The sequence below is a fragment of the Anomaloglossus baeobatrachus genome, chromosome 8, assembly GCF_048569485.1.
Source record: "Anomaloglossus baeobatrachus isolate aAnoBae1 chromosome 8, aAnoBae1.hap1, whole genome shotgun sequence".
In the NCBI taxonomy this organism is placed as follows: domain Eukaryota; kingdom Metazoa; phylum Chordata; class Amphibia; order Anura; family Aromobatidae; genus Anomaloglossus; species Anomaloglossus baeobatrachus.
The window spans coordinates 92,263,094-92,280,381 of NC_134360.1; the positions used below are offsets into that span (position 1 = coordinate 92,263,094).

General features: G+C 53.3%; 1 protein-coding gene and 1 pseudogene across 1 annotated transcript in view; both read right to left on the reverse strand.

Annotated features, from left to right (window-relative positions):
- Positions 1–17,288, reverse strand: part of GRIN2B (glutamate ionotropic receptor NMDA type subunit 2B) — a 935,536-nt gene that overhangs the window by 254,755 nt on the left and 663,493 nt on the right. The gene's annotated exons all lie outside the window — the stretch shown is intronic.
- On the reverse strand, positions 7,052–7,614 carry LOC142249327 (translationally-controlled tumor protein homolog pseudogene; annotated as a pseudogene).

Genomic DNA, 17,288 nt, shown 5'->3' on the forward strand with positions numbered 1-17,288 from the left:
GGACTCCACGTAGCTGGATCTCCGTCACTGGTAGGAAATCTTCTGTTTTGATCGTGACGCCACTCTCAGTATTGCGGTCAGTGGGGACCGCCACTGCAGGTTAGGGGACGCCTGGGGCTGATGGTGGGTGCAGTAGGATGTAGTAGCCTCCTGAGAGTGAGGCAAGCCCCAGGGCCCTGTGTAGGTTTGTAGTACCACAAGGCGCAGAATAACTCCACACAGGCAGAATGTCTTTCAAGGGCTTTACTCACATTTGATGGCAGGGTGAGTAGCCCGGGCGTAGCTGGGATGAACCAGATGGGAACCAGGTATCCTTCAGGCTGACTTTATGAGGGTGGCTACTGACTCGCCTTCCTTAGCCCTTGGTGGTTTGGGGTGACCCCGACTTTGAGTCCCTATGGGGGTCACCCAGGGAAGATGCTGCAGCCTCTCTCCCCCTTTTGTTTGCCGTATGCTTGTTCCCCGGACCAGGCCACTCCAGCTGCTTGCCTCCTGTGACCTATGGGCCCTCACTGCGGTTACGTGGCTGCGGCTTTTGTGGTGTTGTGGTGTGGGCTTTGAGAGCCCCACACCGGCAGGTTTAGCAGAAGAAAGCTGGATCTATCTTCGCTTCGGAATCTGCCGCCCGGTTGGGCCTGGTGCTCTCTAGCAGTCTCCTTACTTCCCACTCCGTTGCAGTCTCTAGCTGAAGCTGGCTTTCAGGTAGCACTCCTAGTTGACCGTTCTCTCCCGTCTGTAGCCACTGCGCGGACGCTGTCAGATTGCACAGCTCCAGGGATCTGCTCCTCACTTGAGCTCCCTGGACTCTACACTGAACTGGCTCACTGCTCCTCCTCTCCTGTTCTTGCCTACGCCACCTAGCAACCAGACTCTCCACCACACCCCTTGAGAGGAGATGGAGGCTCTACCCCCTCCACTATTCCAGTGAAGGTGAAGGCTTGCCCCCTCCTGGGATCCCCAGGGGTCCTCTCATGGGTACATGTGTGAGACCTGATCACTATGCGCCTGTGTTCCACACCCCAGTCAGCCATCTGGATTACCTGTATTGTACTGTCCCCAGCATGGGTGCAGTACTCAGTGGTGCCTGACCAGGTCAGGGGCGCCACATTCCCCCTTAGTTATCACCAGCACGTCCTCGGGCTGCAAGACAACATTTTAAAATGCATAAAACATTAAAACATGGTAAAACATTTTAAGATCACCAGTTATCGTACATCACCACCCTCCACCCACAAGTCCGTTAACCCACCCAAAACCCTCTCAGGAGGCAGGTCACCGGTCCTGTTGGTAACCAGGTCTGGGCCATCCGTTTCCCCAGACCTTTCCTCCAATCTTCCTCTCCCGTTGGCCGCGACTTCAGCCACTTCTGGCAGGATGTAGAGGCGGCTTTCATGGGCTGGTGGTTTCAGGGTATACCTGGCCTGGTGGATCCGCGCCTTCAGCCTCTTCTGGCAGGATGCAGAGGCGGCCTCCACAGTTGGTGCTGACCAGGTACCCTCTTTGTGGTGGTGAGCCAAGGCCCCATAAACAGGCGTGCTCTCTGGTCGCAGGTGAGCCAAGGCCCTTTTCTACGGACGGGCCCCCCTGGTTGCAGACGAGCCAAGCCCCTAAACAGGCTGGCCCTGGTGGTGGTGCCACTGGTGTAACTATTTACACTGCGAGAGTTTGTGGCTATAGCAAGTTCATAGCCTTAAGGTTTATGGTTTTCTCACAATAGTTTTTGTGGGCGCATTTCTTAAACGTTGCAAACAAAACTTGTCAAAACTTCAACTGGTAACTTGCTGGATTTCTTTACTTCTCTCTACTCTACTCCTCCATTTCACCAGGGCGTGGGCATGTAGGGCACCGACACCTGTGACTTTCTTGCTCTCCGTCGTCGTCCGTGGTTGTTTCATCTGTAGGATCTTTGTCTGTGGTTGTTTCATCTGTAGGTTCTTTATCTTTCCTTTCTTGGTCTTCGTCTGTTTCTACATCTGGTTCTTTATCTCTGTCTTTTCTTTCTTGTTTGGGACATGGTGCTACGTCTAAGGCATAGTAGCCCCTTTCTCCTTGATGCAAGGTGAACTGTACTACGTCTCCAATTTTCAAATTTCTGCCTGAATGTCCTCTGGGCAGGTGGGCTTGAACATCTCTCCGATTCACAAATATGCCCTCTTTTATTCCTCTTACTACAATAAAGCCGTATCCGCTTTTCAAGTTGAAGTCCTCTACTATTCCTCTGTAAAGGGGTCCTCTGACCTGGGCTCTGGACCTTCTCAGTAACCTTTTCTCCTGTAGGTCTCTGGCTGTGACTTCTCTCTGCTCTGGAGACTGTGGTGCAGGGGACAGCGTTGTTCTGTTGCGACGCCTTGTCTTGCGGGCTGGGTTTTGCTGGGCTGTTACTTCAATGCCTGCAGGGCCCCAGGTGAGGTTTTTGGGTTGATCTTCATCTGCTGACGGTGTCAAGTCTTCCTCCTCCCAGCGGGAATAGGGCAGCATCTCCGGCTCTGGGTATGGGTCCACTGCTGGTGGCACTGGAGTCAGCTCCTCAGCTTCCTGGCCTCCTCTCCCCCTTAGTTCTTCGCTGCACTCTGGTTGTGGCAGCGCTGGGGATGAGTGTTCCTCAGCTGGCCCAGGCGGTGGACTCTTCAGCGTGGCTGCAGTGATTGCCGGAATCTCCTTGGGGGTATGCGGAGGGAGCAGATACCGATCCACCATTTCCTGTGGGAACTGGGCCTCTAGGTCAGCCTTCAGCTTCCAGTATTCAGGGTCCTCTCCTATCAGGGTCTTCCTAGCAGGGACCTCTCTGGACTGGGGAGCGGTGTCTGCTCTGGCCTTGCAGGCCGGGGTAAATGATGAGGTAATCTCTTCTTGGCGGGCCGCGCCTGGCATGGCGGCGGCCTGGTCTTGGCGGGCCGCGCCCGGCATGGCGGCGGCCTGGTCTTGGCGGGCCGCGCCCGGCATGGCGGCGGCCTGGTCTTGGCGGGCCGCGCCCTGGATGGCGGCGGCCTGGATCGGCGTCGCAGCTGCGATGGGATCTGTGCAGGCTGGGCTGGACGTCGCTGCAGCAGTCTGGGCTTGGCGGGCCGCGCCTGGCGTGGCTGCGGCCTGGTTCAGCACCTCACTTGCGGCGCGGACGAGCGTTGCTGCGGCGGTGGGGTCTCGGCGGGCCGGGCCTAGCAGGGCGGCGGCCTGGGTCAGCGTTACGCCTGCGACGCGGATGAGGGTCGCGGTGGCAGCCGGTTCTTTGCGGGCCGGACTGGGCGTTGCTGCAGGGACCGGGTCTTGGTGGGCCGAGCAGGGCATCGCTGCGGCCGCTGGGGCTTGGTGGGCCGCACCTGGCGTGGCTGCGGCCTGCTTCAGCGTCGCCGCACCGGACGCCTCTTCGGGGACCGCGGGCGTGGCAGCAGGGGTCGGGGCACTTGCGCTGGCCGGGGCATCACTCGACTCACCCACCGGTGGCAGCATCGGGGTCTGCGTCATCGCCGTCCTGTCTGGCACTCGGCGCGCGGCTCTCCTTTCATAGGCCCGAACCGCCGCGGTCATCTCCAGCATTTCCATTCGTTCTTCCCGGATCTGCTCCACAACCCGGGTCTCCAGTCGGTCACAGAACTGGGCCAGCTCCCGATACCACCAGGCAGCGGAGCCCGGTTCTGGATTTCTGCGGTCAGACGCCATTTCTTCTGCGCCCTCTTCTGCACGACTCTCCAGCTGTGGACTCGCCGTTGCCTCCGATAGCAAGCTGTTCAGTTTCTGCTCTGCCTCTTTCAGCAGCTCCTCTCCCAGCAGCAGGCTTGTGGCTCTCCTTCCTTCCCGCCGTCTCTGGACGCTTCCACTCTCATAGCTGGCAAGGTCAGAACTCTGCAGGGGATCTCTGGGTAGCCACACCTCTTCGTGGGCGGTAACTTCTCCCAGCGCGGGCTGCTGTTGTTTTTCAGCGCGCTTTTCATGGTGGCAATATGGCGGCGCTTCCAATTTTTCAAGCGGACCGCCCAGGCACATGGTCACCTGTCTGGACAGGTCTAGTCCTTATCCTGTTCGTGACGCCAGATGTGAAGCCCCACAGGTGTTGTGTCGGTGCATACCTTCAGGGACTCCACGTAGCTGGATCTCCGTCACTGGTAGGAAATCTTCTGTTTTGATCGTGACGCCACTCTCAGTATTGCGGTCAGTGGGGACCGCCACTGCAGGTTAGGGGACGCCTGGGGCTGATGGTGGGTGCAGTAGGATGTAGTAGCCTCCTGAGAGTGAGGCAAGCCCCAGGGCCCTGTGTAGGTTTGTAGTACCACAAGGCGCAGAATAACTCCACACAGGCAGAATGTCTTTCAAGGGCTTTACTCACATTTGATGGCAGGGTGAGTAGCCCGGGCGTAGCTGGGATGAACCAGATGGGAACCAGGTATCCTTCAGGCTGACTTTATGAGGGTGGCTACTGACTCGCCTTCCTTAGCCCTTGGTGGTTTGGGGTGACCCCGACTTTGAGTCCCTATGGGGGTCACCCAGGGAAGATGCTGCAGCCTCTCTCCCCCTTTTGTTTGCCGTATGCTTGTTCCCCGGACCAGGCCACTCCAGCTGCTTGCCTCCTGTGACCTATGGGCCCTCACTGCGGTTACGTGGCTGCGGCTTTTGTGGTGTTGTGGTGTGGGCTTTGAGAGCCCCACACCGGCAGGTTTAGCAGAAGAAAGCTGGATCTATCTTCGCTTCGGGATCTGCCGCCCGGTTGGGCCTGGTGCTCTCTAGCAGTCTCCTTACTTCCCACTCCGTTGCACTCTCTAGCTGAAGCTGGCTTTCAGGTAGCACTCCTAGTTGACCGTTCTCCCCCGTCTGTAGCCACTGCGCGGACGCTGTCAGATTGCACAGCTCCAGGGATCTGCTCCTCACTTGAGCTCCCTGGACTCTACACTGAACTGGCTCACTGCTCCTCCTCTCCTGTTCTTGCCTACGCCACCTAGCAACCAGACTCTCCACCACACCCCTTGAGAGGAGATGGAGGCTCTACCCCCTCCACTATTCCAGTGAAGGTGAAGGCTTGCCCCCTCCTGGGATCCCCAGGGGTCCTCTCATGGGTACATGTGTGAGACCTGATCACTATGCGCCTGTGTTCCACACCCCAGTCAGCCATCTGGATTACCTGTATTGTACTGTCCCCAGCATGGGTGCAGTACTCAGTGGTGCCTGACCAGGTCAGGGGCGCCACATATCCATGCCAGCTATAGTTTCTATGTTGGTCTGCGAGGTGTGGTGTCCCAGAATCTCTGGTGAAAGTTGTTTGGTGTGGTTGTGGAGTTTACTCCTGTTGTTTTGTAGCTTGCATCCTACTCTTGTTTTTCCTCCTGAATCTTTTTTTGTCTTAACCTTTTTGTCTGCATGCTGTGTGACAGAGATTGGGTTTTACCTTGTCTGTCTTTTAGGACTTGTGTGCACACTGCGTTTTTTTGTATGTTTTTTTGGTGCAGTTTTGGTCCCAAAACTGCATGCATTTCCTTCCCCAGCAAAGTCTATTAGATTTCATTTTTTTGTCCCCATGTTGCAGCTTGTCAATTCTTTCTCCATTTTTGAGCCCTTCCAGTCATTAGATTTGACATGCACTGAGCAAAAATGCTTTAAAACACAGCAAAAAATGCATGCCAAGGGTGTGTTGTTTTGGGACCAAAAACATGCCTCTTAGTGGTCACCACAAACATGCAGCGTGTGCACATAGCCTTATTTTGGATTTCATCTTACTCCTGTCCTGTCCCTCCCTGTGTGGAGGGGAAGGGGAAATCAGTTCAGAACTGGTAAGAAGCAGGGCAAGGAAGGAGACTCAGGCCTTTCCACCATCTGGGGCATACTGACATTAACGATAGCGTAGGGCCCCATAGCTTAGGAGCCCCGGTTCCCCGCTATTCCACAGTCATCATGACAGTATACCCAGATTCAGTGCACATGTCCAGTTAGCTGGTTGACAGTGTGTAAGCGCAGCATTTACTCATCTATTGCCATGACGTTGGGGCAGTCCAGGCCTTCAATCAGACTGTGTTGTGTTGGACATGCATGTTATGACCAAGACCGTGACTGGAACGATTAAATGTACCACCGATATGACTGAAAGACAAAGTCAGCTATGCATTTACCTAATGATAAAAAGTGGGTTTTGACATAAATACTGGGACATTTTGTTTGAGAGCGCTTCATTTTATGTCTATATTATATATACACACACATGCACACCCAAATACACACACACGCACACACACACACACACATGCACACACATGCACATGCACACACACACACATGCAAATGCACACACACACATGCACACACACACACATGCACACACACACACATGCATACACACCTTAGAAACATTAAAATGCACAAACATAGCCACTATACCCTTATACCCAAACTAAACTGTAGCGACAAGTTTAAAGGGGTTGTCCAGGCTTATGATATTTATGACTTAACCTATGGATAGCTCATACACATCAGATAAGTATGATACCTCCAACTTTAAGGAATCACAACTCTTTATTGGATGATTTGCTGAATATGCAGTTTCATTTTTAAATTCTCTTCCTGCAAGAGTCATAATAATATAATAATAATAATACATCTTTATTTCTAAAGTGCCAACATATTCCGCAGCGCTTAACAAATCAGGGGTTCATATACAAACAAGTAACAGTTACAGAAAAGACAATAATTAGAAAAAAAGAAAAAGACAACCCTGCTCATGAGAGCTTACAATCAACAATGAGGTGGGGGGACAATTTACAAGTGCTTATTTACAACGGCAATCCAGCCATCTCAAGAAATGGTGGACAGATAAAGGCTGCCTGAACCAGTCAGCCAATCTTTGAGATGCTTTTGGGTGCGGTGGAGGTTGACAAGGAGGTATGATCTGAGAGGTCGTGGAGGGACTATGTGAATTTAGTTTGGATAGGGAGTGTGATAGACCACCCTAAAAAGAGGTGTTTTTAGGGAGCGTCTGAAGCTCCAGTTTGAGTGGGGGTGTTAAGACTTTGCTTAATCCTGATGTATGGATGTGAAGCAGCAGCAGGTTATTATGACAGATGAACCAACTTTGTTAAAATTTTTCAATTTCCAGGCCATCCTTGAAAAAGGTTAAAAACGGTGTTACTCCATCCTCACAGAAATCTAGGAGAGCCACAATGCCATGTGAATTCATAGATTCTCCTGTAAAAAACTGATGATTTTTAAAGTTTCCAAGAATGTCTTTGATTTTTCCCGCGGCACCAGTCATAAAAGGCTTTACTCCGGTTGGATTACTTTTCTCAAGTTTGGCTTTGATGGCTTTCATATAGTCTTTAATATACTGTTTGTACGACTCCTTGGTGAAGGCAGTTTCCTGAAGTTTGTGGTTTCATACTATATCAACCCAACTGACTGTAGTTGATTCTGATCCTTCGTCCAGGCACTCTGCAAACGCATTGCCACCAATCAAGGCATCGTCGGTCTGACCTTCAATTCTGGTGACGATCTTTCCATCGACCTCAATACACAGCCCATCAGGACTTGCTTTGTACACATAGATGTCAGAGAACATTTCATCTCCGGTGAGAATATCCTTGTAGATAATCATGGTGGCGGCGGCCTTGGCGCTGGAATCCTGGAGACGTCTGCGGGAACCTCAGTATCGGCGAAGGGTGGGGAGGAAAAAGGGTCATAGTTTCATAGATTCAGAGCAGAACCAAGCATAAGGAACGGTTCTGTGCAGACATGCAGGATATGATCTTACAAAAAGCCAAATTCATGTAGTCGGAATATGGCCATAAATTTGTAAACAATACTTGCGGTCACATGACCACCTGCTCCCGTACCATAGAATCCTCACAGTGTGCAGTGTACGAGCTGTGAGGGTTCACAAGTCGGCAGTCACAAACTCTTGGAGGAGGAGGAAAAAACTAAAGCGAATATACGGAAAAATCGACCAATAGAGAAGGAGTTAATCAAAACAGTCTGACAACAGTTCTATGTGCACAGAATGATCATGATATTATCGATAAAGGCAACACATAACTTGTGCACTAAGCTATAAACAATCCAATGGCCTAATGACCAAGCATCAGGCTCGTTCTTTGGGCCATTTCCTGAAGCTTTGCACAAACTCGTCCCTGATGCTTGTCTCAATCTGCCATAAGGATAGCATTCTTTTTATGTCAGCTTTTTCTATGACAACTTGTCATAACATCTACGCAATTAATTAAGTGGCAGTAAATTTGGAGCCTGGCTGTCACTGACAAGGAAATGTGCAGCAGGAAGATATAGCATGATTGCAGACTTGTACCCCAAGGCCGGACAACCCCTTTAAACTAACACACAAAAAAGATATCACGGAGCAGAAAGTTAACTTAGCACATTGAAGCCATTGAATTTGTATTGTTAGGCGTGAAATGACATTCCTCCGCATAAGATATCATTCTTTATTAAGATATCTTTGTGCATTGTGAGGTCTTGATCATTTTAAGAATGGCTGTATCTCTTGGTCATTTATTGTCCATGGTTTATTTCTCTACATGAGCACTTCCTTCTTAAAGGGAACCTGTCAGCTAATTTATGTGTTCTAACCTAGCAGAAGTGTGATGTGTGTGCTAGTAACCCCTTCCTACCCATCCTTGTGTTGTAATATTGTGTAATGTGCATGTATAAAAATGTGTTTTATTACCTATTCAAATGTGCAGGAGCTCTAGCCTCTTGGGCGTCGCATCGCCTTGTGGGTGTTCACATGTTTTCCATGGTATCATGCCCCCGTGGGCGTGATACCATGGATTTACATCAGCGACGTGACTGTCGCTACTTCAGATCCCACACATGCGCTATTACCATTCCCGCAGCCTTGTTATCCGGGTGCTTGCTTCCCGTCTTCAGACGCGCACTGTGAATGACTGGAACCGCAGGAGTCTTCTGAGCATGTGTGTCGCCCTGGACAAGCCAGGGGCCACAGGTAACAACACACACACACACCCCACCCCCAGCAGTTCACAACAGACATCCCCAGTGAGACCTGGTTTCTTCCTCGGGCTCAGACAGACACACCAGGTGGGTGGAGTCAGGAGATGGAGACGCCCACCGAGGAGTTTGGCTGGCCTGAGGCAGGAAGCAGGTCCAGACAAGTCCAGACAGAGGAAGAGAGAGGAGGTCTGCAGAGAGGCAGACGCAGACTGGGGCCTAGGTTGGAACCTTGGGCCCTCGTGCAGAGAGTGAGGCAGACGGTAGTGGCCGTCTGCAGGGAGCCGGGCAGACAGTTGGTGGAACCGTAGGTAGCCGGGGCTGGGCGGTGGCCCACCGGTACTGAATCGGGGAGCCAGCTGGAAACCGGAGCGCAGGAGGAGCGTACGGAAGGTGCAGGAAAGGACTTACATTACCAACCTGGGGTCAGGGGAAAAACACCACAGCCGCCTGTGGGACCCGTCCATCCAGCCGTTTGTTTCAGCAGAAACTCTGTGTGCATCATTGGGCTGAGTGAGTACCACCGTGCTGTGCGGCACAGCGCTGCCCTTGCGACCCTGCACCTCGCCAGGCCCAGTAGCCCGCCTGCCATCAATCCCTACCCCATCACTGGGCCCCGGGACAACCAACCCCCTACCCAAGGAGGGGAGAAATAACAACCAAGCTGTTCCCTGTCACCGCTCCCGGGATCCCCGTCCAGAGCAGCGGTGGTGTCACCATTATCACCACAACCGTGGGTGGCGTCACGGACAATAAATCCCCACAATCAAGCCCCCTTTTCACTCACGGGCGAGGAACGCCGCTCGAGTCCCCGGGATCCGGCCCACCGTTCGAGCCACCACCGAGCAGCAGCGGCAGCCACAGAGCAGCAGCACCAGCGGCTGGACCCGAGCAGTGGGAGAGAGCAGCGTCCCCTCCTCCGCCCGCGACAACTTGGCGTCACGAACAGGATCCTACCGCTCTGCCGTTTGGTAGAGGTGCGCCTTGTTACCGCCGGAGGTGTCCAGCCGAAAAATTGCAGAAGCCGCCATTTTGGGCGCAAAGAGTTCCCGCTCGAGCTTCTTCCCCGAGCAGGAAAGGCGCAAAAGTGGAGCCCCGCCCCCTGAAGAAGGAGGTGCTAGAAAGAGACTAAGGGGGACGGGATGGCGTCCGGCCGCATGTGAACCGCGGCTGTGGAAGCAGGGACGCCAGGACTCTGCCAGTGTTTGGTTCCTGGAAGAGGCCGCCGCAGCGATGCACCGACCCGTTACCCCTGTTACCGGTAGCGGAGCCCACAGCGTCTGTGGGGGAGGGCCCAGACCTGGGGTCCCCAGGCCTCACCTTTGTCACCGCCCTGCCACCGGCCCCGGCAGTCTGCCCGGCCGCGACGGAGATGACGACGGCTCTGGCAGTCCGCCCGGCCGCAACGGCAGCGAAGTACCAGTCCCGTTAACCAATCTGGGCCCGTTCCTAGGCTGGGGTCAAGGGGTGCTGCCCGTTTCTTAGGGGCAGCACCAAGGCTAGGTTTGTTTGGGTGGGTGACTGAAGGACACGTTCCATTGTTATTATTAAAAGTGTTTTAATGTTTGATATGCCTCCCGTTGTGGGAAGTTTGCAAAGTAATGCTTGTGTTTAATGTTTTAATCTTTTACAGTTAAAAGAGAAAAATAAAACCGGTGATGGACGGGCAGCCCACGGACGGTCTGCATTTAACTAAGTGGGAATGTGTCACCCTGGACAAGCCAGGGGCCACAGGTAACAACACACACACACCCCCACCCCCAGCAGTTCACAACAGACATCCCCAGTGAGACCTGGTTTCTTCCTCGGGCTCAGACAGACACACCAGGTGGGCGGAGTCAGGAGATGGAGACACCCACCGAGGAGTTTGGCTGGCTTGAGGCAGGAAGCAGGTCCAGACAAGTCCAGACAAAGGAAGAGAGATGAGGTCTGCAGAGAGGCAGACGCAGACTGGGGCCTAGGTTGGAGCCTAGGGCCCTCGTGCTGAGAGTGAGGCAGACGGTAGTGGCCGTCTGCAGGGAGCCGGGCAGACAGTTGGTGGAACCGTAGGTAGCCGGGGCTGGGCGGTGGCCCACCGGTACTGAATCGGGGAGCCAGCTGGAAACCGGAACGCAGGAGGAGCGTACGGAAGGTGCAGGAAAGGACTTACATTACCAACCTGGGGTCAGGGGAAAAACACCGCAGCCGCCTGTGGGACCCGTCCATCCAGCCGTTTGTTTCAGCAGAGACTCTGTGTGCATCATTGGGCTGAGTGAGTACCACCGTGCCGTGCGGCACAGCGCTGCCCCTGCGACCCTGCACCTCGCCAGGCCCCGTAGGCCGCCTGCCATCAATCCCTACCCCATCACCGGGCCCCAGGACAACCAACCCCCTACCCACGGAGGGGAGAAATAACAACCAAGTTGTTCCCTGTCACCGCTCCCGGGATCCCCGTCCAGAGCAGCGGTGGTGTCCATTATCACTACAACCGTGGGTGGCATCACGGACAATAAATCCCCACAATCAAGCCCCCTTTTCACTCACGGGCGAGGAACGCCGCTCGAGTCCCCGGGATCCGGCCCACCGCTCGAGCCACCACCGAGCAGCAGCGGCAGCCGCAGAGCATCAGCACCAGTGGCCGGACCCGAGCAGTGGGAGAGCGCAGCGTCCCCTCCTCCACCCGCGACACATGCACAGAGCACTTCTGAAGACGAGAAGCAAGCAAGGCTGCGGGAATGGTAAGTGCGCATGCACGCGATCTGAAAGAGCGACGGTCACGTCGCTGATGTAAATCCATGGTATCACACCCACAGGGACGTGATACCATGGAAAACATGCGAACGCTCACATGGTGATGCGATCCTAGAGCCCCTGCACATTTACATAGAGTACACAAAAGTAATAAAGCACATTTTTATACATTCACATTACACATTATTACAACACAGGGATGGGTAAGAGGGGGTTACTAGCACACACATCATATTGCTACTAGGTTAGAACACATAAATTACCTGACAGGTTCCCTTTAAGATAGTTTTCTTGTAGTATTAGGAAAAAAAAAAAATCACCCTCCAGATAGTTGTCACACTTGGGCCATTGATCGCCTGGTGCACGGCGTAACACAGAGGTTACAACGGAGGATGGAAAAAAGTAGGAAGGACCTTCTGGTAGAGAGAGGGGAGATGAGTCACCGCCTGATACTAACCTGTGTCTGCACCTGGAGCTCTCTGACATCCCTAATTGAGTGCTTACCCCCGCCGCCAACACGTGACTAGTCCCTAGCTGTCTCTCCACTCATCCTGGCTATTCGAAGGCCAATGAGTGCACTAAACTACACCACTGCAGTAATAAGACACAGTGGAAGAAAGAAAGGGGACAAAAACAAATAAACATATACAGTGCTGGCCAAAAGTATTGGCACCCCTGCAATTCTGTCAGATAATACTCAGTTTCTTCTTGAAAATGATTGCAATCACAAATTCTTTGGTACTATTATGTTCATTTAATTTGTCTTCAATGAAAAAAAATAAAAAAAAATTGTCATAAAGCCAAATTGGATATAATTCCACACCAAACATAAAAAAGGGGTGGACAAAAGTATTGGCACTGTTTGAAAAAAAATCATGTGATGCTTCTCTAATTTGTGTAATTCAAAGCACCTGTAACTTACCTGTGGCACCTAACAGGTGTTGGCAATAACTAAATCACACTTGCAGCCAGTTGACATGGATTAAAGTTGACTCTACCTCTGTCCTGTGTCCTTGTGTGTACCACATTGAGCATGGAGAAAAGAAAGAAGACCAAAGAACTGTCTGAGGACTTGAGAATCCAAATTGTGAGGAAGCATGAGCAATCTCAAGGCTACAGGTCCATCTCCAAAGACCTGAAAGTTCCTGTGTCTATGGTGCGCAGTGTCATCAAGACGTTTAAAGCCCATGGCACTGTGGCTAACCTCCCTAGATGTGAAAGGAAAAGAAAAATTGATGAGAGATTTCAATGCAAGATTGTGCGGATGGTGGATAAAGAACCTTGACTAACATCCAAACAAGTTCAAGCTGCCCTGCAGTCCGAGGGTACAACAGTGTCAACCCGTACTATCCGTCGGCATCTGAATTAAAAGGGACTGTATGGTAGGATACCCAGGAAGACCCCACTTCTTACCCCGAGGCATAAAAAAGCCACGCTGGAGTTTCCCAAAACTTACCTGAGGAAGCCTAAAACGTTTTGGAAGAATGTTCTCTGGTCAGATGAGACAAAAGTAGAGCTTTTTGGGAAAAGCCATCAACATAGAGTTTACAGGAAAAAAAAAAAAGAGGCATTCAAAGAAAAGAACACGGTCCCTACAGTCAAACATGGAGGAGGTTCCCTAATGTTTTGGGGTTGCTTTGCTGCCTCTAGCACTGGACTGCTTGACCGTGTGCATGGCATTATGAAGTCTGAAGACTACCAACAAATTTTGCAGCATAATGTAGGGCCCAGTGTGAGAAAGCTGGGTCTTCCTCAGAGGTCATGGGTCTTCCAGCAGGACAGTGACCAAAAACACACTTCAAAAAGCACTAGAAAATGGTTTGATAGAAAGCACTGGAGACTACTAAAGTTGCCAGCAATGAGTCCAGACCTGAATCCCATAGAACACCTGTGGAGAGATCTCAAAATGGCAGTTTGGAGAAGGCACCCTTCAAATCTCAGGGACCTGGAGCAGTTTGCCAAAGAAGAATGGTCTAAAATTCCAGCAGAGCATTGTAAGAAACTCATTGATGGTTACCGGAAGCGGTTGTTCGCTGTTATTTTGGCTAAAGGTTGTGCAACCAAGTATTAGGCTGCTTTCACACATCCGGCTTGAGCTCTGCGGCTCAATCCGGCTGTGCAAGCCATGCAACGGATGCGGTGAAAGCACTGCATCCTTTGTATAAGTTTTTCCTTTGCGGCCAGTCCGGTTTTTGCCGCTTGCGGCATGCTACTGAGCATGCGCAGTGGCAAAAACCGCATGCGGCGGCCGGATGCGGTTACTGCCACATTGCGCCGCATCCGGCCGCCATAGGCATGCATTGAAAAATGCGCCGAATCGGCTGAATGCGGTACGATGCGGTTTTTTTTTGCCGCACGAAAAAACGTGCCAGGCAACGTTCCATCCGGCCGCCGCATCGGCTAAATCTGCCGCATGCGGCAAAAACCGGATGGAACGCAAGGCCTTGCGGCACAATGTGGCACTAATTAAAGTCTATGCAGAAAAAACGCAACCGGCAGCAAAAAAAACGGTTACGATTTTCCTGCAAAGTGCCGGATTGTGCCGCATTGCAGAAACCGGAGGTGTGAAAGCAGCCTTAGGCTAAGGGTGCCAATACTTTTGTCTGGCCCATTTTTGGAGTTTTGTGTGAAATGATCAATGATTTGATTTTTGTTTAATTTTCTTTTGTGTTTATTCATTGCAAGCAAAATAAATGAAGATAATAATACCAAAGAATTTGTGATTGCAATCATTTTCAAAAAGAAACTGAGTATTATCTAACAGAATTGCAGGGGTGCCAATATTTTTGGCCAGCACTGTACTACAACTTCCATAGTTGCAGTCAAGGACCAGGGCTGCTAGTGTGTCGCCCTGGGCAAGACAGGGGACACAGGTCACAACACCACCACACCCCACACTCCAGGTAGGCACATCTGCTAACCAGAAATCCTTGTTGCCTTCCTCCAGGAGTCTGTTGATGCACACCAGGGGGTGGGCCAGGCGGTTAGCTCCGCCCACCAAGGAGCTCACAGCTCTGGAGGCAGGAAGTAACCAGGCAGAAAGCCCAGGCAGGGCAAGTGTGAGGAGCAAAAGGAGAGAAAGTAAACAGCTAAGTGAAAGTGGTGAAAGTAGAGAAGTGTAAAGGAGAGAAGCAAGTAAAGTGACAGAAGGAAAGAAAGCCTGAAGGGTCCAGCTTGTGAAGGGCCAGATCAGCAAGGTCAGCGACGGCGGTGACTGTCCGGAGGGGGACCGTTTGGAAGTTCCTGGAAGGACCCCGTTGGCTGTGTGCCCGGTGGTCTGGAGCAGTGTTCCGAAGGACAGTCAGCACCAGGGCAGGGGCCTCTCGGACCCCGGCAAGGCTAGGAGTCGCCAGATTTGCCAAATCCATCAGTGACGGGGACGCAGATCCCCCAACAACCAAGTCCCGATTGACGGCAACAGCCCGACCATTACCGGGGAGACACCGCCACCGCCAGGGCACCAGTTTCCCCAGGGCCAGCGCCTGCGGGCAAAGTGTAGAGCTCCTCCGGCCCAGATTGCAGTCGGGGAGCGGGTAACCGGAGGGAATCCACCGCTACCATCAGACAACACAGGTGCAAGGAAGAGAGACGTCACCGTCACCTACCGGGAGTACAGGTGCAGCCGTCTGTGGGACCGTCCTACCAGCCGTTGGTTTACCGTACAAACTGTGTCCGTGTCTCAGGCTGAGTGAGTACCACAGTGCCGCAAGGCACAGCGCTGCCCCCGCGTCCCTGCGCCCACCGGGCCCTACACTTTACATCTCTTCACTGGGCCCTGGGATCACCAACCCCTACCCACGGAGGGGCAACACAACACCTGGCTGCTCCGCTTCACCATCCCCGGGACCCCCATACTGAGCAGCGGTGGTGTAATCACCACAACCGTGGGTGGCGTCATGAACTATAACAATCCCCACACCCAACAAACATCCCCCTTTCACTCACGGGCGAGGAGTGTCGCTCGAGACACCCCGGGATCCGGCCCGCAGCTCGAGCCACCAGGAGCAACTGCCGGACCCGAGCAGAAGGGGTGAGCGCGGTGTGCTGTCACCCTCCTCCCGCCCGCGACAACTTGGCGTCACGAACAGGATCTTACCGCTCTGCCGTCAGGTAGAGGTGCGCCTTGTTACCGCCGGAGGTATCTGGCAGAAAAATTTCAGAAGCCGCCATCTTTGGCGCGAAAAGTTCCCGCTCGAGCGTCTTCTCGAGCAGTAGAGGCGCGAAGGCCAAAACCCCGCCCCGAGAGAGGAGGGGCCGGAAAGAGCTAAGGGGGACGGAAACAAGATGTCTGCGCCCGACGGAGCCGCTGGAGGAGCGGTGGTCGCAGCCGCAGCGGCACCCGCGGATGGGAATGGGCCTGCCCAGGTCCCGGCCGTACCGGCGGGAGGTGCCGCGGCCCCCGCGCTTGCTCAGGTCATGCCGTTTTCCTTGCCCTATGCGCCCGGAGCTGCCTGGCTACCGCAGTATGACGGGAAACCGGATGCCCTACAGGCCTTCCGGAAAAAGCTTAACCCGTTGCTAGAGCTGTACCCCCTGACTGATAAGCAACGTGCAGCGATAGTGCTAGGCCAGTTAACCGGTGCGGCGGAGCAGGAAGCGGAGACCTGGGCCGAGGGGGACCGGCTCTCTGTAGCCACCATCTTCGAGAAGCTACAGACTGCCTTCGAGACCCGGACTGAAGCTGAGCTGAGGATGCAGTTTTACCAGTGCCGGCAACGAGCTGGGGATAGCATTCGGGACTATGCTCTACGTCTGCAGACCGCCCTCCGCACGCTGAAGCGGGTGAACTCTATTAATGAGGCGGATAGCAACAAGATGTTAGTGGAGCAATTTGCGCAGGGGATGAGGTCCCCTGAGGATCGTAAACAACTCCGGCTGTGGGCCCTGGAACACCCTGATGTGGACTTTGCTGTGTTAAAGGAGCGGGCTATCAAAGCACTACAGCCCCCAGCTGCTGAAGTTCTGGAACCCGTCCCGTGGCCCGTCGAGACAGCTCCTCTTATGGCGGCCTCAGCCAAACCAACCTCTGTAATGCCTGCAGCCCCGAGCAGCACAGTCGAAGAGTTGGCAGCCCAGGTCCGTCGCCTGGACGGAGACCTTGCCAAAATCCTTGCTGCACTGCAACCTCTGACCAGATCCCAGCCTCCAGCGCAGATACAGCTTGCTGACAGTCCCGAAGATGTTCCCTGCATGCAGCGGAGAAGCGCTAACAACCCGCGGAGCAGACCTCCAATCTGCTACAAGTGCCGTAAGCCGGGCCATTATTACCGACAGTGCCCGTTAAACGAGCAACCCCTGGGGCCCCGGGCCAATCCTCAGGAGTAGAACACCGTGGCCCCCCGGACTGGCGAGACCGATATGTCGGAGCCCGCCCTATCATCCCCGTGGCTGTGGACGGCATACCGGTGATGGCTCTCTTGGACACTGGATCACAGGTAACTACCATACCGTACACGTTGTATCAGCAGTATTGGGCCACAGACGAGCTGGCGCCTCCAGACAATAGTATAAATTTGATTGCCGCTAATGGACTTCCATTGACCCAGGTGGGGTACAAACAAGTGGCTATGACAGTGGGGCAAGCTGAACTGCAACATCAGGGCATGATTGTGATCATGAATGAA